At 43.9% G+C, this 21,957-nt stretch overlaps 1 protein-coding gene across 7 annotated transcripts in view; it reads left to right on the forward strand.

Moving 5' to 3' along the window:
- The window catches only part of ETV6 (ETS variant transcription factor 6), a 143,098-nt gene that overhangs the window by 86,197 nt on the left and 34,944 nt on the right, over positions 1-21,957 (forward strand). Inside the window, exon 1 of one of the 7 annotated variants that reach the window (XM_054218810.1) lies at positions 11,260-11,276. The exons of the other annotated variants lie outside the window; for them this stretch is intronic. The gene's annotated coding sequence lies outside the window, so the exon portion shown is untranslated. Of the gene's footprint in view, positions 1-11,259; positions 11,277-21,957 lie in introns of those variants that run through there. 7 annotated transcript variants of the gene reach the window in all.

A 21,957-nucleotide genomic window follows, 5' to 3' on the forward strand; every position in this document is an offset into this window, starting at 1 on the left:
TGGGTCCTGGAACCTAGCACCCTTACCCGCACTTCTTCAGCATTTTTTTTTTTTTCTTACAGCTGTATGCGTACCAAGGAACTCTTTGTTTGCTTACTAAGTGCTTCCCCACAGGAAATTTCCTGTGATGGAAAACTCTGGGGAAGCTTCCTGTTAGACGAGATGCTGCAGGGGCAGATAACGGAGACGCTTGAGCCCGCAAACCGCAGCAGCTGAGGAGGCGTTGTCACCTGGTGCTTTCTGCTGGAGGAGGCTGGGCGGCAGGAAGAGTCAACCACTTTCTTGAGTGATCTGGGGCGATAGGACAGGGGAACCGCTTGCTGGAAAACCCATGACTGCTGTTGACTGATGAAGTCTTTACTAAGGCTGGGCACTGCCGTTTGGTGTTGTGGAACTCAGGTCCTGGGAAGCTATGGATTAATTTTTATCACAGAGCGACTCCTTATGGGTCAGTTAGGTCAGCTTTTCTCAGGGTCTGAAGAAGGCCTGTAGTTAAATGTCCCATTGCGAGCTGGGTACCAAGTGTGGCTCTGAAGCTCACAACCAGTTGAGGAAAAAGCCATTGCCTCATGGAAGAACCCCATCTTTTGATGATGTTGCCCATCTCCTACCCATTGCTTTCCTGAAGATGGAGGTCCTGCAGCCATACTGGTTTTGAGCCCATGGCTGTCCCTGGCAGTCTGTGGAGAACCGCTTTGTATCACTTGCTGGGATTTGCTCTTAACATTGGTACAGAAAGAGTGGTCTGGCGGTCGAGTAACTGTTACTATGAATGTCACCCCACGCTCCAGCAGTGACCTCTTATCATTTCAGGTGGGAGTTATGGCTTGGCAAGACTAGAGCTTGGTGACCTCCTAGGAGCTGTGGCCTGTGACTGTGCAACAGTGGTTCAGTCAGTCCAAGGCTGGCAGTATGAAACTTACTTGAGGAAACCAATAATTAAATGTTACCCAATAAGGTAACTGAAAATGACCTACATCCTTCCACAATTCTTGCCATTTAGCCTTTCAATGCTTCAGATTCTTCATATATGATGTCATGATGGTAGTGCTTCTTTATGTCCCCATTGACATCTCCTCTGTCAAGAGCAGTGATAGCTGACTGTATGAGGAGGTAGGACTTTAGAGTTGTCAGTCTGTCAGCACAGAGGTGTGCCTGCCCCATAGACAATGCTTTGAGCTTCTCTCTCACCAAACTACCCTTTGCTCTCCACAGTGTCCCTTTCAGCTCTTCAAAATGTTTCTTCTGCCCCTACAATACCTCAGCTTTCCATGCTGTCTGCTGTATCATACAATGATTTTTACAATTCCCCCCCCAAAGTTACTGGTTCCTGGTAACATTCCTTAAACCACATTTTTGGTAGTACTCTCGTCTCCATTTGTGATCAATTGCCTAAATATTGCCTACACAATGGGATTTGTTGTTTGCTTGCACAATGGATTTGTTGGTTGCTTGTAATTCTTCTGTATGTTGATTTGTGCCAGGAACCCATGGCAATTTTTTACCAAAAGATGGAAAAGAGAATAATCTTCCAGAAATTTTGACCTGAATGTTCCCGTTTTTCTTCAGAGCCCATCCTCTCGAATCTGGTGAAGGCACTTCCGTTTGCTTCATTACTTTTCTCTTTGTCTTATTTTAGAAATTCAAGTTGAGATCATATTAAATTGAACTATGAAGTCCTGGAGGAATTTCTTTAGGTCTGCTTCCCCTAGACTACAAAAGACAGACATTTTAAGCCTTTAGTTTTTAAGTTATTGTTAACTGTTACTGTATTGTTAACTATTGTTACTGTATAATACAGTATAATTTCAATACAACCTTCATTCAACCAGCAGTAACTGTTTCAGTTTGATTAATAGACTAGACTCATAAATGTGTGCAGGCTGGCCAGCTGGCCCAGCCAGCCAGTCACTGGGTTGCAGAGATCGCCCAGCTGGCTGTCATTTCTTGGCTGATAGGGCACCCCAAATTACAAGTGCTGCTTCTCAGCTATGGGGCAGACAGGAATGAGGCACTGCTTTTAGTCCCCTGGTAGGGCAAAGAAACAGCTTCCTGGTTATAGGTAGCCATCAGTCCCTATGTTCTGTAACCTACCATGGATCGAAGGCATCCGGGAAAAATGACAAGCTCTTTTTGTGGGGTGAATGGTCGCACCACTTGTTTTTCAGGTTTCCAGACACTTCCCATGATAAGAACTTGTTTTTGATAGTTTTACAGCTTTTCTACTTTTTTACTGCTGTGGTTGTTAATTTCTTTGTCAGGACAGAGAACAATACATCGGTGTTGAACTCTTGAAATGTCAAATGCCCTAAGATCTGGAACAGGCTTGAAGGAAGGGAGGTAGTCTCTCCTGTGCTCTGAATACCCTTCTGCTGGGCCTTGTGGATGGGAGAGGAGTCTGCCTGTTCACAGGCAAAAATGAGAAGAGCTCAAACTTGGGGGTCGAAGGAAGAGCCTGGAGCAAGGAGGCTAGTCAAAGAGACTGGTATTGCGGACTGGCACAATTAGAAGTGGAGAGAGAAGGACATGAACTTGGGGATGGATTTCTTAACCATGCCCTTCCTCTGCTGTCACATACATCTGCGGCCCAACCTGGTGGCAAAATGAGTCAGGGTTATGGCAAGGTGTCTCATGCCCTCCTACCAGTGTTGGTTCCTACAGCAAACGACGGTGTATTCCTGCTGCTGTCAGTTGCCTCCTTGGCAAAAAGTGGCAAAGGTCTGTAGGTTTGATCTAAAAGTGCTAGCCCTGCTGCTGACCCATGCAGGTTTCATTATGATGCCATGGTGGAATTTCTGAGGGTTTTTTTCACCATTACTGATACTTTAAAAACAAGGGAAAAAATTACACTCAATATATATATTCCGCATTACAGCTACTAAGGTTGCAAAGATGAGGAAATGTCAGAATTAACATTGCCTGTATGTACATTGATCATTCAATTACACAAGCTTTGCATATGCATCAACACATTCAGCATCTAGCAAAGTGGGGACTCTGGGGACTGCATGAATGACTTTACTAAATACTGATAAAGATGAAAGGGGATGAACCTATAGCTAGCAGAGAGGATAACTGCAGGAGAATGCTATTAAATCTGCAGGGACTCTTGGTCTGCTCGTTGGTATCTGAGAGTGAATAGTGTTTTTGCAGCAGACACATGGACAACCTGTCCGTAACGACATCAGCTTTGGTAACTAGAGCTGGGATGAAATGGTTGTCTTGAAGTGTGTGAGAGTTTCTTCCTGGCTGTATTCAGTATGTGTGGGTTTCCTAGGTCAGAAGTGGTTTGTACCAAATCACATAGGAGGCCTGCGGCTGAACTTGGGTTTTCCTGGTCCCTTGACCAGTGTCTTCCTTGCTAGAAGCTTCTTCCTTCTGCAGCAGCGCACAGACCTACCTTCCCTTCCATTCACATTCAGTATCCCTGTGGCAAATAACTCAGCTGTTTACGTGGGAAAGTAATCGTAGGAAAGTATTTATTATATTTTTAGCAGTCTGTAATGTAATTTAGCAGATGGAAAAAACGAGGAGGAGAGCCAGCTTTCTGCAGACCACCAATATGTGCTTTGCAGGCGGGAGCTGGACGATTGGTAAGCTAAACTAACTGAGACAGTGCAAAGGTTGCTGAACAGATGCACATACTGTCAAGCTGGAAGTGCACTCATGAGCAGACCTGCAGTTAAAATCACTCAAATCAGGACTAAGCTCTTCCACTGAGTGTAGCAGGCTTTGGGTTAAACCCCATTAGGTCCTAAGATGTTTGTTTGGGAGATCCGCGTAGTATGGCATGTTTTTTTAAAATGTGTTTGTCATGCTGTGGAGGCAATACGTGAACCTCACCACGTACTTGGACAAACTGAGTAAGCGTTCTACGCAAAGTCCAGGAAAAAGCACTGTATTGTTCATTCAATAAATTTAGTTTGTATTTATAATGCTTAATAATACACTAGGAAATCTTCTGTAATATACTGTGTAAACATAATAAAGTCTTGGGAAAACTAGAGTTCAGTACAGATTGGCTATTAAATATTTTCAGTGAAGTAAAGTGAAACCGCTCAAGGCTGCAAAAAATGATCCAACTGGCAGATTAGTAAACTGAGAATTCGCACTGTTAATTTGTAAATATAAATAGTGAAGTTCAGAAGTTAAATCACTAATAGAGCTTATCTGTCAGTAAACTTTCTTGACTTTAATTTTTAATAATATAAAAGCATCTGTCTTTGAAACAAAATTTTTCTTAGAAGAGGTCAACACTATAAAATTTTTACTGTTATTCCAAAATATTATAAGTTGAAAAAAAAGAGCTTTTAGCAATGATTATCAAATTGATTCTCATAACAATTATGTAAAATTTTGCTTACCCCAAAACCTGGCTTACCCCAAAACTCAAAGTAGACATTACAGTAACTGTTGTGAAACCAAAGCACCAAAAAGTGGTTGCATCTTGAATGCAGTGGATTAATGCCAACCTTGAAATATTGCACTTTTTTCCTTTTTCTTTTTTTCACTGAATCTGATTTTGTATATTCAAACGAACTTTGTTAGGAGCTCACCAGTCTCCTGGGTGCCATGAACTATTTTTTTACTTTTTCCCTCACCCCATTGCCTATGGAGACAAAGATGCTGCCTCTTATAGCAAAATCTATGGTGTTACCCCAAAATTTCTGTTTTCTTTAGCTTTTATGAGCTGGAGATTTGGGAAAAATACCAATAAACTACATCCTCTTGCATAGAGATTACAATCTAAGGGAACTCTGGACAAAAATATAATTTCTCTCCTGCTTGTGTGCGTTACCAAGCTCACTGGGGTCCTGGTTTATGATTGCAACTGAGACACTACAATTATGCAGAATAATAAATGCAGGCCTGTTGAATTAGATGATGAAGATCATTTGATTTCAATTAGGACAGCACCTCCTGGCCCTTCACATGGAGCAGAGCCTCATCATGTGAGCCGCTGTAGTTAGTGAAATAACTGCATTCTGTCTTTCTGTACAAAGAGGCCCACTGACTTATAGATACTAGATATTTTTAAGCTGCTATGAAAAACAAGGTGAGGGCTTGTATTGTTAGTGAGAACTTCAGAATGTGTCAAAATTTCAGTGTAATCCTTTCCAGAAGAAAAAATTTGGAAATAAAGAGACACCACCTCTCAGGTTAAAAATATGTATTTAAAAAAAAAACAAACTTAAACCAAGAAAAGGACATATTTTTCAGCCCTTTCTTTCCCTGGAAGGCAGTTATCCAAGTGAGACGTCCTGCTAAAATCACCGGAACGGCTTGTGTAAGTAAATGCTCACAAGAACATGGGTTAAACTGTCCAACCCTCAGTGTCTTGTTACTTCAATGTCGTATTTACTTAAATTGATGCACTTTGGTATTCATCTTCCTTTCCACTATTTATGAGGGTTGCTTTGCAATTTTACATTTATCTCAGTTTTGACAATGCAAGTATGAATATCACCTATACTTTTGTTTAGTATTGCTTTTAGTTTGAACAAATTTAAATTGTTTAATTTAAACAAATGTCCTTAGGAAGCTTTCATTTAAAAGCGGAACGAAAACGCACAGCCATTTTGACTGAATGTGAAAGAAACCTATACAGAGAAAGCAGAATTCTTTTTGCATTAACAGCACAATTGTCTTTATTTAGCATTGTGCAAATAAGAATAGAGTTACCAAAATGTACACTGGCTCTTTACAAGGTATAAAAATAAATCAATAAGTGTATAATAGAATGAATATTGGGATTAACTACAGATAAGGCCTTTCTAGGGCTTCTCTGACACAAGGAGAAATGTCTGAGAACTGATGAAGTAGAGAGAGAAGGAAAAAGAAGAGAAAAAATATATGCAAAGCCACTTGGGTAGAGTTATGCAAATGACCTTATCAGGGCAAGCAAAAGGCTCCTCCATTGTGCCTGCCAATTAGGAAAGAGCAGCCATGGACATACTCAACTCCCTCTTCCTGAGGAGGTGCAGCTTTAGCCTGTGATATTGGCAACCACACCGTGAAAGGAGATTAAAAATTGTCTCCTCTTTTATGTCTTTTTAAGAGGTTGGCAGAGATGCTAAATGAATCCTGGACAGGGCAAGCACCCTGATGGTATGCCAGTACCATTTTTAAAATTTCATACGGATTCTAGCAAACCAAGAGAGCAAAGAAACCACTAGGCTTTGACAGAGGTACAGAAATGGTCCCAGATTTCTTTGAAGGCACTGGTGTCCCTCCATCCTGACTCCCATTCTGATGAGAGAAGGGAAGATGAGCAGTCCTGCTGTTCAGCCCAACTCAGCCTGCCCGGTCCAGGTGTGCTGCTCTCTCTTTCTCTTACCTCTTATGATTAAAACCACTTGCACAGTTGGTCAAGCTGAATGGAAAGACAGGAAAGCAGCATCGAATCTTATACAGTGTTTTCCAAACACCAAAGTGGTTTGATAATTAACACGAAAGGAAGACCTTATGTTCAAAATGAGTAATGTGAGCCTTCTGGTACTCTGGGAAACTTTTCTCTCCCTTTTGTTGCCTTACATACTACTCTTAGTGCTGCAGCTAAATTGTCAAGATTACCACTGATTTCCACAGGAGACGCAGACATGCTTTTCAGGATTGAAAGCCAGTGTTTTCAAAACGTAGAGCAGGCATTATCTGATCACTCGTTTAACGTTCAGCTGGGTGGAATAAGCTCATGGTCAATATGATGTGTTCATGAGAATCTTTCATAGCTAGGATTTGACTATGCCCAAATTGTTTGGAGGCGGCTGGAGGGTATGGTGAGATGAATGGGTCGTCTGAAGTGTTACGCTCTGGACTGGGTGCACACCCTGAGGGTGCATCCAGTGTGTTAATGCTGCTTTATTCAAGTGTCTGCTTCCCAGGCTTAAAAGATAACCGTGTGAGTAGCATCACGTAAGCAAGAGGGCAAAGACTGAAAAACCAGTGTGATCTTTCTGCAGGTTAAAGTAGAGCACCATGCAAAAATAAGAACTCAAACATTTTGTCTTTCTCTCCTTATCCCCATGGTGAGAGAAGGAACGTCCTCAGTGGAAGAACAGGATTTAGTGGAGGCTAATAGTTGGCAGAAACGTATGTGCATTGGAGCTGCCAGGGTGTAGAGTTGTGGGACCAACCAACCTGGTGGGAAGCTGCAACGGGAGGCATTCCTCTGTACACAACAAAAGCTCTGAGCCTTGAAGGTCTTTCTTGTTGCATGGAGATGCAGGTTGTGCCAAAACAATATCAACTCAGGCCTTCAAAACGATCAGTGAATTGAATTAGAGAGAGAACTAGAAAGTTTGATGCAGAGGAGCTGTGCTCCTTCTTCCCCAGTCAGGGTCAACAGTGCATCTGTCACTGTGAACAATACAGTCTGGGGGCTGTGTTCGTGTGTTCGTTAGCTGAAAAACAAAAACAGCAGAAAAGGAACTATGTCTCAAGAAAAGCTGGTACTTCACGTGCAGCTTTGGGCTAAGTTCTCTGCTGATTTGCCCTCTGCCATGAAAATCCCTTCTCTGGACACAAAACTAAAGAGACAGCAATATGCCCAGATACACAGAAAAATCTCCGCGTGTACTGTCTTGGACTCTTTGGCTTTAGTAATGCACGTCTCAGCCCGTTCTTCTAGATCCATTCTTTGTTGTTATGTTATGTTTTTCTTATTTGATTCACAGCTAGTTCCTATCTGGAGTTTTTAATGCCCCTTAGTGAGAACAACCTGTTTCCCAGTATCATTTCTCCAGGTTAGCAATTGTTATAATTGCTGCAAGAATGCTGTTTAGCAACGAAGGGGAGGCAGTGAAGCGACACTTGTTCTGCATGCCAGCCTTTCTCTTACACACAGGGTTACTTATAGTTCTGGGAGAGACGGGGAGAAAAGCTGAATAGCAGTGCTGTGATTTTTTTTTTGTTCAACACACACTGCTCACTCCTTGTTTTCTTTCTGATAACACCAAGGTATTGACGTGCAAACAAAAGACTCCTCTTGCCGTATCAGCCTCCTCCTACCTGATTCCGTCAGCAGAGTTGCAAAAGCATGACTGTGACAGCATGAAATGAATAAGGGTGAGGTTGGGCTGAGAAAAGACATCTCATCTTCACACGCTGTGCACACCTCAGGGGTAGCAAGGGGAAGAAGAAACGTAGAAAAAGTTCAAAACGAGGCATCAACGAAACATCTTGTTAAAAATTAATCATAGTGCTTTCTTTTGAGAGTTAATCTCCAAGTGAAGTAGTGTTTCAGGACCGAGATTAACAAAATTGGTTAGAGGAGGGAAGAGATAATACTAAACAGGACCAACCTAACAGTTGCCCATTCCAGCTGCTTCAGAGGAAGGTATAAGAAAGAAATGCTACAATTTATTAAGGAATAAACCATCCCACAAATAACCCTTTTTCTGAATTTCCATTGTTTGGTTATCCAAACACCTGAATAACAAGAGTGTAAATCTTTTCTGAAATTGCATTCATGTCCTCAGAAACTCTACATGGTGTCAAACAGAGAACTGTGTTTTCATGAACATACAGTATTTGAGTCCATATGCTCTGTGTTTATTATCTGCCAGAGTGGTGTGAGACATCTAGAGTCTGCAGATTTTTTCAGGGCTTCACGGGAAAATTTTTGGCACTTTGCATTCCCTAATGTCATTTTGTGTGAAATTGCTGAAGAAGACTTCTCCCCCTCGCCACGCCAAATTGACAATGTGCCCATGTCTGCATTTCTGTACCATGCTGTCAGTGCTAAGCCAGTTGACCCCAGCCATGTGAAAAAATCAAAATCACATTAATAAGCAAAGCATTTCAGAAAAGTAGTTTTCCACTTGTAGCTTGTTAAGAAAAAAGGAAAGACCTGGAATGTCAACTTGCTTTGCACTGACCACGTGTATCTATTAGTTTAGTAATTTCTGTAATGTGGGAATTATAAAAACAGGCACGAAGCGAAAAGTTAGGGCAACCTGAAAAGTTAGGTTACAAGGTATCCTTTCTTCAAAACATAGTTCACTATCCTTCCCTAATGTGCACATTTGCTTCCTACTATCTTTACTTCTCAAGTCTGTCTTTCTACTCACCCCACTCCCTGCCATCTCCCGCTCATAAACATGCACACTCTGATCCACAGCCTGAGAGGCTTATAAGCTGTGCACTCCTGTTGCGATCTGGCTTTCACTCCTGTGCTCTAGTTACCGATAAACTTCCCCTCCTCCGATCTAATACTAAACAGCATTTCCAAAAATTGCTATTGCTGGTACGGTTGGCAAAAACAGCTTTCATGGATACTTAATTTGTGACACAGTGGGCTTAACCAAAGAGGATATCCAGGCAAGTGTTTCTTAGTAGGACAGAAAATATGGCATCAGGGATGGCCAAGTTCAGACAAGTCCAGGCACATGACCAGCAGGTCCAAATGGTGAATTTTTAAAAAGATGTTCCATCTTGTGCAGGTTGGTTGTGAATCAGTCTTCCCAGAAGAGCAGAAACTTGAGATGATTTGGAAGTTGTGATGCAAAAGAATGAAGCTAAACTGGTTTGGACTTTGTAAATCAAGCAAGTCTTGAACATCGAAAGAATAGAAAGGAAATTACTACTTTATAGAGACACTTCTGTTCCTTTCCTGATTTCAACATGATTGTGATTGTCCAAGTTTTTGTGAATAGAAGTGGTGTGTGAACAGATACACCTAGAAATCTGGATTTCTGCAAGAGATAAGATAAGTAATTTGACAAGTGTCCTTCACAGAGCTGGATGAAATTTGCCAAAATATGGGGGAGCACTACTATGAAAATTTTAATTAGACAAGTTGATGAAAAAGTATTTCAACTACATTTTCACAGTATCCACTTATTTAAAAGTGTGGGGGCATTCCAGTAATTTCAGTTGGTTCCCAGGGGGACCGGTATTGTAAGCACATCATCGTGCTGCTCACTTTGCTTGTACATTGAATCCCTTCCCTCTCCTGTCTGTTTATATTGTAATGTCCTCCAGGCAGGGACTCCTCCTTATTCAATGTTTTATACTGCCTGGCACAACTGTCAGCCATGTAAAGAAGCCATTAGATATTACTAAATATTTCTGACAGGTGATATCAGTTGATTCTCTTTCACAATTCTTAAGCTAAGATAAATAAGGTTGCTAGCCCTCACCCCATCAAGAGAGGGGCTGCTGTTAGTGAGACTGAGAGGGGTAACTTTCTCAGCCCTCCCTGCTGCCACAGCTCCACAGCCGATCCCAACTCAGCTCTGGGACTCCCAGCTGTAGCACACGATGCTCATCTCAAGAGACAGAGGTCCCCTTTCCCCAGGCACATCTGCAAGTAGTTTGTTGGCAACGGCAAGCACAGGGATGCCCATCCTTCCTGTGGGAAAGGAAGGGTGGAAAGAAGCACAGCACAAGATAGCTTCACTGATGTCGAGGTCACTAGGTGTCTATAATAGCATAATAACTTTTCAGAGTATTAAGAATTGTGAATCTGTGATGGTATCAGTTACCCATTGTTACTAGGTATGCAGTCTCTCTCACAGCACCTTTACCTTTGCAAGAAACCTGAAAAGCAGGATGAGACAGAACCTCCATGTGAATTATCTCATCCATTTGTTTTCCTTTTCATTCAAAGCTTGATCCTCTAGTGGGATGTGTAGGTAAATTATTTGCCTCTATTGACATTGCAATAATTTTTCCAGCCCTGGAAGCAAGCCTTTCTCGGTGACTTCATCAAGATTAAACTCAAGTAATACAGTGAGCCCATGCATTTTTCAGTGACATGACATGTTCTATAACAATACTAGCTGAAGCATTTCCTCCCTTCTCTGTCACTGCATCCAGCTGTTATTCTTTTTTGCAATTTGCCACCTCCCTGCCAGTTGCGTTGACCTAACTGTTAGTGCAGTTGTGCTCTTAATCAGCTCAGAAAGCTGATCTGGCAGAAACCAATGTACCTATGTACTTAAATACAGATTATCTCTCTCATCAAGATCACAGCATAGCCACTCCACCAATTGCATTGGCACATTGAAGGGGTGTCCGTAAAACAATACTAAGTCAGCACTGTCACTGAACACTACATATTGTCGAGCTGTGGCCTGAAAGGAGCTCGTTTGGAGGACAGTATAGTGATTACAGACATCCCAGCACTGAGATAGAAATTACCATCTTTGTTCTCTCTTCTTCTTACCAGACAGAATAATAGAAAGGGATTCCAATATACCCAGTTCAGGACATAGGATATTTCCCTCGAGCACAGGACTCCAGCAAGACACCTGTGAAGCCAGAGGGGAGAAACTGTAAGTGTGTAGTTCCGAGATCTGAGGCTCTCACAGAGAGGTAGCTATAGCCAACACAAGCTTGTATCTGCACTGCAGTCAGAGGTGAGTCGGTGTCACAGCTGCCCAAGAATTTGCCGAAGCCATAGTACCCACAGACCTCAGCATGAACTAGCTCCCACAGTGTCAGGCAGGCTGTGCTGAACATGCAGCGTATGCTTGAGCCCTTGTTGTGGTTGGCACCACAGGGAGCTAGTTCAGAGGGCACCCCGGGGATGACTGCAAGTGCTGCAGCCGTGCCTCTGACTGCAGGATGCACGCGCCTTTGAGACACACAGTGCAGCATCCTAGCTCCAATCTGACAAGCTCCCAAACAGATTCTTGCCTGCCGTCCCAATTAATAAAGTTGATTTCTGATTCCTTGGACAATATTTTTAAGTAGCCCCAAATAGAAGAAATGCCACAACTTCATAGGACTGGCACAGAAATAAGCGGAAGCCAGTTTTTGGGTAGGCCAAATATGAGAAGTTAGTGAGTGTGCTGATTAGCTTCAGAGCAAGCAGGAGTTAAACCCTGGAGAGGAAGCAATTCTCAAGCTGCAGCAAAGATAATCATGATAATTTATCATCTGATAATCAAAGAGCATACACTTAATTTGTTCTCATTATCAATGTATTTCAAGCACAAGTACCTTAGTACAAGAAGCCTGTCTGTGTGCAAGTTGCACTGGAAGGGTAGAGATAAAGAGCCCCATGCGAATGCAATGCAGTTACTTCTTCTGTATGGGTGATGTGTTGTAGTGCAGTCTGGAGTCCATCTCAGTGGCCTCCTTGGCCCCCTGGATGTGGAAAAGGACCCCCGGCATCTAGAGCTGTTGTTTTAAGCACTTGACCTTTCTCTAGGACAGCAGTGTCTTCTTGGAGAAATGACTGACAGTTTGTAAGAGCTGCAGGGATTTGGTTCATTAAGGAACCATCAAGAAATGAAGCTAAATCTTGAGTTTTAAGCATGTCAGAACTCTGGTTTGCAACATCTTGGGAGCAGGAAATGTCTGCAGCATGCTAAGAGTGGTCTTTTACCTTCAAAGCCCAAGATGCGGTTCAGAACTGAACACAGCATGCAGTCTCCAGAGCTGTAATTTGCACCATTTCCCCCAATTATTTAATATTTAATGTCACCTGAAGGCAGGTCTTTGCATAAAGCATAGAAGAACTCATATACTGGTGGATTGAAGCAGGCTTTTATAACCCTCCTGGGTTAGGAGTCTGAAGGAGGATGCCTGCATAAGCAAGAGACAGAGGTCCAAAACTGAAATCCGTTATAGTAGAAGTATGACATGCTTTTACCACATGCTGGTGGTAAAATTTTCTCTACACTGATTTGCTTAATGGTTACAGGCAAAGTAAGCCACGGTTCTGGCTGTGCTGCCAGTATCTGCTTTTACAGTAGCAGCGCAAGTGCAGCTGCAGCTCGCAAGGCTTGGAGCCCCAGTGCAGAGGAAGCCAACAGATGACATCTTGATGTCACGCCGTAGACCGTTCTGTAGCGGAACCGGCCTCACGTTCCCTGGAAACAGCCTGGAAAACATGCTCTTTGTGTACACGCTCCCCCCTCCCCAGCTCTCACAATCGCAGTTGAGTTAGGAAACAAAGTCCCAGCCAAAATTCCTCAAGGGAAAGGGACCCAACTTCTTCAGGATGTGAGCCTCTGAGAACAAAATCTCCTTGTGAGAAGAAAGCAGCTTCTTAATACAGGAGGATTACAATGTCTTGCTATGTTGGTGGTGGTGTTTTGTTGGCATGTGAAACTGAGATTTCAAAACTTTCCACTTGATTCAGCTGTACAAAAAGGGCTTCCTAACTTCTCTCTTCCGAAATGGTAGAATCACTTCTAAGTTTGCAGCCACTGGAAGATCGAGGTGACCTAGCTGATGATAGGTTAAAATGATAAATTGCTGAAAGGAACCATCTTAATTTTACCAGCTGTATTCATTGCAGCTAGCAACCATTTCTTCAGTGTTTCACGTCTTCCTGGAGTGTTGATCAGGTACCTAAAACCGGAGCTTTCAGTTTGATCACCGGCGTTACTGTTGCATAGCGTTAGCATGGTAATAATCTGAGCACCCCTCTCCACTGTACAGAAATTAGGCAGCATGCAAAAGACCCAGAGGGGTCGGCTGGGACCCAAACAAGTTCTTTCCTGAGTGTGGCAACGGCGGTAGCAGCTGAGCAGCCATAGTCAGCTGAATGGTAAAACCCTTTACTTAAGGTAAAACCGTATGTAGGTCAAGACTACCAAGATCAATTTATTTCTAATTACTTACAAATCTTCAACACCCCAGCCAGGGATCAAGGCCATATTGTGTTAAAAGAAAGAAACAGCATGTATTGACAATTAATTCTAACGCAGGGTGGGTTTTTTTACCTTAAAATTACTGTTGCCAGGATGCAGCAAGTGACCCGAGAAGTGGGAAGGAAAACTAGGCGTTAAGGGTGTAAAGATACTCTGCATTTGTCCAGTTGTAAAAAGGAGCAGAATATAGTTCCTGGATTCGATCCCTCCTATAACAGATTCAGTGTATGGGCAACTGTCCAATGACTTTGTGCCTCAGTTGTATAAAACAGATTTAACAATCTAATCTGTCTGCAGTTGAAAGGCACTCTGTAGCGTAAATGTGCAAGTATTACTAATAGTAGTATCAACAGTGGCCGTATCCAATACAGGAAAACTGTAGAGAATGTTTTTTAGACCTGAATTTTCACCTGGATTAAGATAAATTGGTTTGAAACAATAAAGAGTTGCTGAGAAGAAAATTTAAGTTTTTATAATTTCCTTGACTTCTGGTTGCAAAACTGCTTGCTTCTGGCAGCTTGGACTTTTGAGCTAGCTAACCCGTGCCATTGTCAGGGCTCAGCTAGTTTTGTTTAGGATATGGTTTGTGCACATACAAGGGAAAAAGCAACAGAAGACATTTCTTTCAGCTCCTTTTGGAAGGGAGCAGTAGGAAAGCAATGTCTGCTCCATGGAAAATGGCCAAAAATTGGTTGAGAAGAAGTCAGGAGTGGATTAAGACTATAACTGGGAGCAGATCCAAACCAACATTTCCCCATTCCCCATCCCCCTGCCAGCTGCTTGTGTTGCACAAGCCGCTCTGGTAGGAATCCTGTGGTCACCTGCCCTATGATAGGCACAAAATGAGCAAAGAGAGGGGGTCGTCTGGGACCCAAGCAGGTTCTTTCCTGAGTGCAGCAACGGCAGTAGCAGCTGAGCAGCCGTAGTCAGCTGAACGGCATTGTGCTGCCCGCGGCTCACCGACTCACTGTTAGGCTCTGGCCGCCTCTGAATGTGGTGCCCAGATGCAAAAAGCCAGCCTTCTCCCTGCCTGGAAGGAGAGCTCTTGTCAGTCTTCTAGGAAGGCTTTGCAAACAACACGAAAGGACGCTGGAGCCGTCCTGCACGGTTCTTGAAAGCTCTTGGACATGGCTCATGGAATGAATGCCTAGAAAACAGGCTGGTCTTTTCATCACCTCTGCGGTTGCTCGCTGCTTTGGCTGGTAGCTTTTCCCTTACAGAACTTCAAACCCTGGCCACTTCACGCATACCAGCACCATTTGCCTAGGCTGGTTTGCCCCGTCCTGGGTGAATTCTCTTTTCAGGCCACAAGCTGCTTGTCAGCAGCAGGTAGACTGCTCCAGCGTTATAACATTTTTTTGTGACTAATTCCAAAACGGGGCAGCTCACAGAGGAAAAAGGGCTACATCCTAAGGTCCACTTTTTCTCCAGGCTGACTCCAGATGATACAGATGGAAACAGAAAGGAGAGAGGCAGCTGCTATGGGTCAAATACTGATTTCAGTTACAAGAAATGCAGCACAACTGGCCACGTTAAATGACTGGGATTGTACTTGAGGCTTTATTCTGACATCAGGTACAACTCTAGGGACTTCAGGAATTGATCTGCAGTGTTCAGGGACTTTTCTGTTACTGGGGCAGGGGGTCTTAGACATAGCTGAGTAATTTTGTGTCAGAGAGTTACTTCATTTATTAGCCTGTATCAGCAAAGGAAAAGGGTTAGGCTATAGAGTGAGAAAGAATATGTTTTTCATGTTGAATTCTGTAGAGTGCGGCCTTTCCTCCCTCATTTCCCGCTTACACGGACTTCAAATTTTGTGGGGTTTTTGTACCAGTGACTTCATCTGCCATCATTAATCAGCGAGCTATCTCAGCCCAGCAAGCTAATTTAGAGTCCTGCTTGTGCATTTGATCAGCAAATGCAAACCATGTGTAATGTCAGCAGGTCAGGGGAGGTGATGGAACATGGGATTTTCACCTCAGTTCCAGAAAGGGCCATCGTTGCTTCCAGGAAGCTGAGCTTGGCACTGGGTGTGGGGAATTGAAAAGATTTATTTCCCTGTATGAGAGCTTAGAGCTTGATCATTCTAATCAAGCATTTTTCCAATCAATATGTTTCTCATGGGCTTTCCAAAGGCTGCATTAGAAAAGCAATTTTATTTATTTTATGACCCTGAAGCCCTAAGGGGTTCGGGTGCGTCAACTTCCCAGGGTCTCTGTACAGACAGTGCGAAGAGGAGGGCTGGGTCACAGGGCACCCCGCTAGCAAAGTCAGCGTGGCAGAAAACCGTCCCAGACCTTCGCTGGGTTCGTTTCTGTAGACGTCTGCGTACACAGAGGCCCCAGAGCAGACACAGTGCACACAGCATTACCCTCACTTGTGCTCTACCGGTAATACCCTGTTCAACAGGACAGCAGGAGACATGAGCCTATGCCTTTTATTTCAGATTACTACTGAAAAAGCTGTTTCGCCCTCTATTCCCAGCAGTGTGTGAAGCTTCCCAAAGCCTTGTCATTCTGATTACAGGCAGTTTCAGACCTTTTTAAAGGACACGCAAGCCTCACTGGGGTCTCTCTTCCTGCCCATCACACGACTCCTCTGTTCCCTATCCAATCGTTTTTTCCTTAACAAGACCTCTAAAGGCGCATTTTCAACTGCTGCCATCCATTTCCCGTGTACCAGTTTGTACTCACCTCCCAAATAATTCTCTTTGAGGATTAGCCGGGATTAACCTTCTCCTCCTTTTTTACCTTTGCTTATCTCTGGGCCTTCAAACTGCAGAGCCAGCTCTTTACCGTAGGATGGGGCAATCCCTGTGGGCCAGCAGCAATGAATGGCCACTGCTTCTCCACTACCTGGGTCAAGTGGCACCTGCTGGAAAGGGCAAGTGGTCAGGCACGTCACCGCACACCAGATCTCTGTCCCCTGCTCGTGACAGCAAATGCACAGACCACCAGCGATACGGGGTTTATCCTGTGGTAGGTCTGTATCTTCCATACGTATACCAACCCAAGAGCAGTCTCAGAAGGCACTTATTTAGGCTGTCCATCTGCACGGGGATAGCTAAGCATGCCACAGCTGTCTTTCGCCTGTTCCCCTCCTCTGAGGAATTAGAAAGGCTTCCTGAGAAACCAAGGGCCTTAATCTTCCTGCCTTTACCTTCCACAGCAGCAGAGGTAGTCCTGAAGAGCTGCTGAGCGCCCTGTGGGTGGGAGCCTGCCAGCTCTGGTAGCTATGGGGAAGGCACTTGCGGTAAGAGATCGGCGCGGTATCTCCTGCAGAGATAGCATAAAATTCCTGCCTCAGGAGGAGGACCTCAGCGCCCAGATTGGGCTTTAATTTGAAATCGCCTTCAGCGTGGTCGGCACACTGCTGTTGAGCTCAGCGCTGCAACCCTTCTTGGGGAGCAGCACATCATGGTTTGTGCTGTCAGGTTCAAGCACTATACCAGAACAAGGGGCCTGGTCTGCAGCAACAATCAATAACCTCTGAACAGGGAACTAGAGAGCAACAGGGAACTAGAGAGCAGCAGAGACAGCATCGCGGGACTATTGAACCATAGTCATTTGAAGCAGCTGTGCAGCGTTTTGCACTTTCGAAGCATTTCAGATTTTAACTGGCCAAGCCCCATGACACCTTTTTGCATTTTGGTAGTCTGGCTTTCCAAATGAAGAAGTGAGACAGAAGGAGGGGACTTTTAAAAAGTTGCTGTGGCAGGGCCTGGGAAAAGGATTTGAATCTAATTCTACGTTTTTCCTCCAGACCATGTTGCCTTTACACAGAAACGCAGAGAAAAACACAACCTCATGCCCCTCTCCTGCTTGACGTACACTATCATAGGCAGAACCACGTATTATGCTTTATGGATCGCATGGAAGAATTTTGTTAAGTAATAACAAAAAGGAGAGTTTCATTTCCTAAAGGGCTAGTTGATAGCAGACATTCAAGTCTTCTGAACTTCTCCAGCATCATTTTCCCACTGAAGGCTCAAGTACTGTCCTATAGTCAGAGCTGGCCTGCCTGATGCTCCCAGTGATGATGCATCTGTCCCTGGGTGTTTGGAAACCAGCTGCTGATTTGCATGCGCTGGCCCCTTTGCTGTTTGCCCAACTGCGCGAACTAGTTTTCGGCGTGGGAGTGAGAACAATTCTGCCTGCCCGGCCGAAAGCAGAGATAAATGAGAAATCTGTCTTTACCCCCTTCTCGCCTCGTCATCCTGCCTGCCAGGCAGCCAGGCGTAAGGATGGAGTGCCCGACCAAAGTGGAACAAAAAGTTAGGTGAAACTCACTGCGACTGCTGTTTCCGTCATGCATGCTGTCGTGTGGCTGCATCCTCATATCGAAACTAAAACGGAACAGCAGTTCTCAGTGGTACTGTACATCACACTTTGCATTGGAATTGTGTCTTCAGATTGTTCCAAAATGAGTCAAGGTGAAAACAGCCTACAGTACATTATACCTCATGTTTTAGATCTATCTGTTACATACACTATACATAGCAACTCATACTGTAAAATGCATACCCTGTCTTCCAAAGCAAAGAAGGAGATGCTGAACACGAGTGCTTTGCAAGATTCAAGGTTGGCTACATCTCTTCAAAAAACAAAGTTGTGACCCCACCAGAAGTTTGTGGTCAGATGCAAATATTGCTGGCTGTGTAGTTTTATGTGCAGAAGGTTATACGAGGTGAGCAGAGCACTCTGTTTTTCCAACCTCAAAGCCTGACCATGCTTAAGTTTCCTGAGGGGCTCGCTGTCAAAAGGAGTGAACTCTTTAGAGACCATCAGCTTAAACTCCTCTTCAACATTCTGCTGCGTGCACGTGTGTGTTTACATGTGCTTGAACGAACAAGTTTACCGGCTACTTCAAGGTGTAAATTACCCCATTGGCCCCTCTTCATTGTACTTGGTTTTGCTGCGCAAGAATAGAAAGGAACAGAGAGTGGATTTCTTCTGCAGTCCAGAGTGTTATCAGCTAGTGCCCTGGAGCATGAGAATTGATTGCTCCCACCATTTATAAGGTAGCTAGTGTAACAGGTGTTAGAAACAGGACTTCAGGTGAGGAATAAGCATCAGAAGTAGATAATCTATTAAGACACCAGTGCTCCAGCCTGCGGCACTAGAAAGGTGAGCATGAATTTTGCTCCCTGTTTAATGCATATGAAGCTGTCAGATTATAAACGTGTCTATAAATTATTGTGTTTTACCCTGTGGGAGGTGGTGATTGGAAGCTGACAGAAGACAGACTAGAGAATATGCTGGCATCTCGCAGAGCTGGATTCTGACGGTTTACATGGCTTTGTCTAACTTGCTTTCAGCTATTGAGTTCAAGCAGGTTTTGCTGTTGTTTATTTTTACACTGCGCAGGTAGGGAGACCAAGGCTGGTCTGGGAAAGTTTGCCAGATTTCAGCCAGCGGAGCAATGCCACAGATGGGTGCAGAGCCAGGTCTGACTCCCAGGTCAAAATTCACCCTCTGAAGTCCATGGCGACGCTGGCCGCCGAGAGGGCAGATTGGGAGAAAGGCAGCATCCCCTGTGCCTGATCCACACCTACTGAAACCAGCAAAGCCTTCCCACTGATTTCAACAGTCAGTTCGGCAGGCAAAACTCTTTTCTTCGTTTTGTAACACAGCACTCATTTTCCGTACTTTATTCTGATTGGTAAATATCTTTGTTAGTTGAAGACAATGCTGTTAGCTTTCACAGAGAATAAAACTGGAGAGATAAAAAGAGCCCATTTTCCTCCACCGTGGGCACGACAATAAAAGAGAAGATGGAGAGGGGAAAATAAGAAACAGCATCCAAAAAAGAAAAACTGTATAAGCAGGATTAATTTTTCTTTCATGGAGAGTATAGGAATGCATTTTCAGGACCTACTGATAGCTATGTATGCTGTGCTGTAAAATCCCTTCACCTGCAAAGCCAACCCTCTCATGCCCTTGTTTTCACAAAATCAAATGCTTCTTTTTAAGAAAGGGCAAAGAAGGTGGGGTACAAGTTTAGTAAATGCTGTAGTGCACATGAAAGAATTATTTTTTGAATGGTGGTTTCTGAAGCACTTTCAGCAACACCAGTCTGTGCCCCCAGAAAAGCCTCCTGTGACTGAACTGGTTCAGCCCCAGGAAGCAATGGGCATGCAGTGGAGGCGGGCAACCAAAGGGGCTTTTTTGGAGAAACTAATTTCCCAGGAAAGCGCCAGGGCAGGGAGGGAGGGAAGTGAGAGAAGAGGGAATCCATCTACGGAAAAGTTAGCTTATAGTAAACTTATTTTAACTTATCATAAGTTAACTTATTTTATGGCATGTTATATCTTCCAAACACAATGTTAATTGTTTAATTATTGTATCACCCCATGGGTGGAGAGATGTGGCGCGTCCGCCCACTCATTTTAGCGATAGCCAAACTGAATTAGAAAGGCTGTTTGCTCATTTCTCAGTAACTCGAAGACAAGTGGTCCTGGGTCATACTACTTTGAGGCTCTTCTCACAAGCTTTGGAGATGCTGCTGAACCCCAGCAGAGACCTGATTTGCAGTGTGAAGCGTTGGGTCTGTTTCAGGGTTGCCAGCAGAGCACACGTGGTTTCTCCCAGTGCACGTAGCTGATTTGGCTGTTCTGAGTCTAAGTGCTGATCAATCTAAAACTCTCTTTAGACATGGTACTTTTGTATTAGTTGAACTTAAGGCAAAAATACACTGTCGCCAGCACATGGGAAACTTTGATCTATGTTTGTACAGGGAGTGATTTATTAATTGTGTTGTTATGTATAAGGGAGCATGCGCATCATGTGAAGTTATCATATAGTCCATGTTGGCCTGATTTTCCCAGTGATGTTTTGTTTTGTTTCATGCCTCATCTTGTGAAGTGTACATCAGAAGTCCAGTTAGATTTCCACATGACAGTGCTCCTTTGGGCAATTTATTACTTGCATGGCATGGCAAAGGGGGAGGTAAAAGAAACCACGCATGGGCATTTCAAGCACTCCTCAGATGGTCTTTTAAACCCTTTCATGAGTTGTGGTCTGTCTGCATCAACTCTGACTTCTTTCTTGTTTAGCTGCAGTCAAAGTGCATGCTGCCCAGCAGCAGCCCAGGGTCTGGAGTGTGTTTTCTGCAGGAATAACCCTGTATTCAGCAAAAGATGAACCTCACTGGCATTTTAGATGACGGTTTGCATGTTTCTGAGCAGATCTACACCTCACCCCAGGCCCTTCAAAAAGAAAGGTCCTACAGAAAACTCTGACCCCAGTAATCCTAATTCAACAGGGGGAAGAGAATTTAAGTCCTTCATAAATAAATAAATGCTACTTCTTGTTTCTGTGTGGCACATAATACAGTGCTACAGGGGCAGTTGAAAGCTGATGGAAATTCTTGCTGCTGCCATGCAGACGTCCCTTCCTTAGGTCAGCTCTGACCCTTTCTCAGGCTCGATCTCAGTTCTTTTTCCGACTGAGATTCAGTTCTGTATGCAGTTGTGGCTCTGGGACTTTCCAAAGCTGCTGTCTGGGAATCTGGCATAGCAGCAGAATGCAATTCACTGCATGTGACCTCTTGCTAAAACAGAAGAAAGGGTTGCCTATCTGTTAAAGGAGCAAAAACCAAAACAAAACAGAGCGGTACAACTCTCCCAGGTTTCTTTTAGTGCTTGGTAGGAGGAGGGTAATCAGATCTCAGAGTATGGCATGCCAGGAAGGAAATTTCTTCCCATGCGCAGCATACAATCAGCCAGGTGCAATATGAGGAAGGGAGGTTCGTCTTCCTCTGAAGCATAAGGTACTAGCTCCTGCCAGAGGCTGTGTACCAGAGATCTGATCAGATACGGCAAATTTTATGTTCCTATGCACAGTGTGAAGCTTTCACTTCTACACAACACATTGTGGCAAGTCAAACAATGAGTCATCTCACGAGGGGGAAAAGGAAAGAAAGCTTTTATCTCCCAGTGGATTGGAGATAATCTCTCTACCTGGATATAAACAGCTCTTCACCGTGCTGCCTTCTCTCCAGGGGAAGGAAGGTATTTTAAATTTGTCTGTAAAACAGATATTGAATTGTCACACCTCCCAGGCCACTCTGCCTGGATGCAATAAAGGTAGGAGGCAAACGGTCTTTGACTTTCATGGTAACTTGGTTGGGCCCCTGTGAGTAAACAGTCTAGGCAGTATATGCTGTAGGAGCTGGCTGGGAGAAAGGGAGTGCCAGATTCTCCTTGAAGCCCTGGAAAATCCATGCCCAAAACGAACATACCTATTTTACTGTAGAATGGCATGCCACCCTTATATAGATAGAGTTACATGGGTAATATTTCATCACTGTGTAGGAGACAAGCTAAAGCAGTGCTAAAGGTGCCACAGCC

Source organism: Rissa tridactyla, chromosome 1 (assembly GCF_028500815.1).
Source record: "Rissa tridactyla isolate bRisTri1 chromosome 1, bRisTri1.patW.cur.20221130, whole genome shotgun sequence".
NCBI classification, from domain to species: Eukaryota; Metazoa; Chordata; class Aves; order Charadriiformes; family Laridae; genus Rissa; species Rissa tridactyla.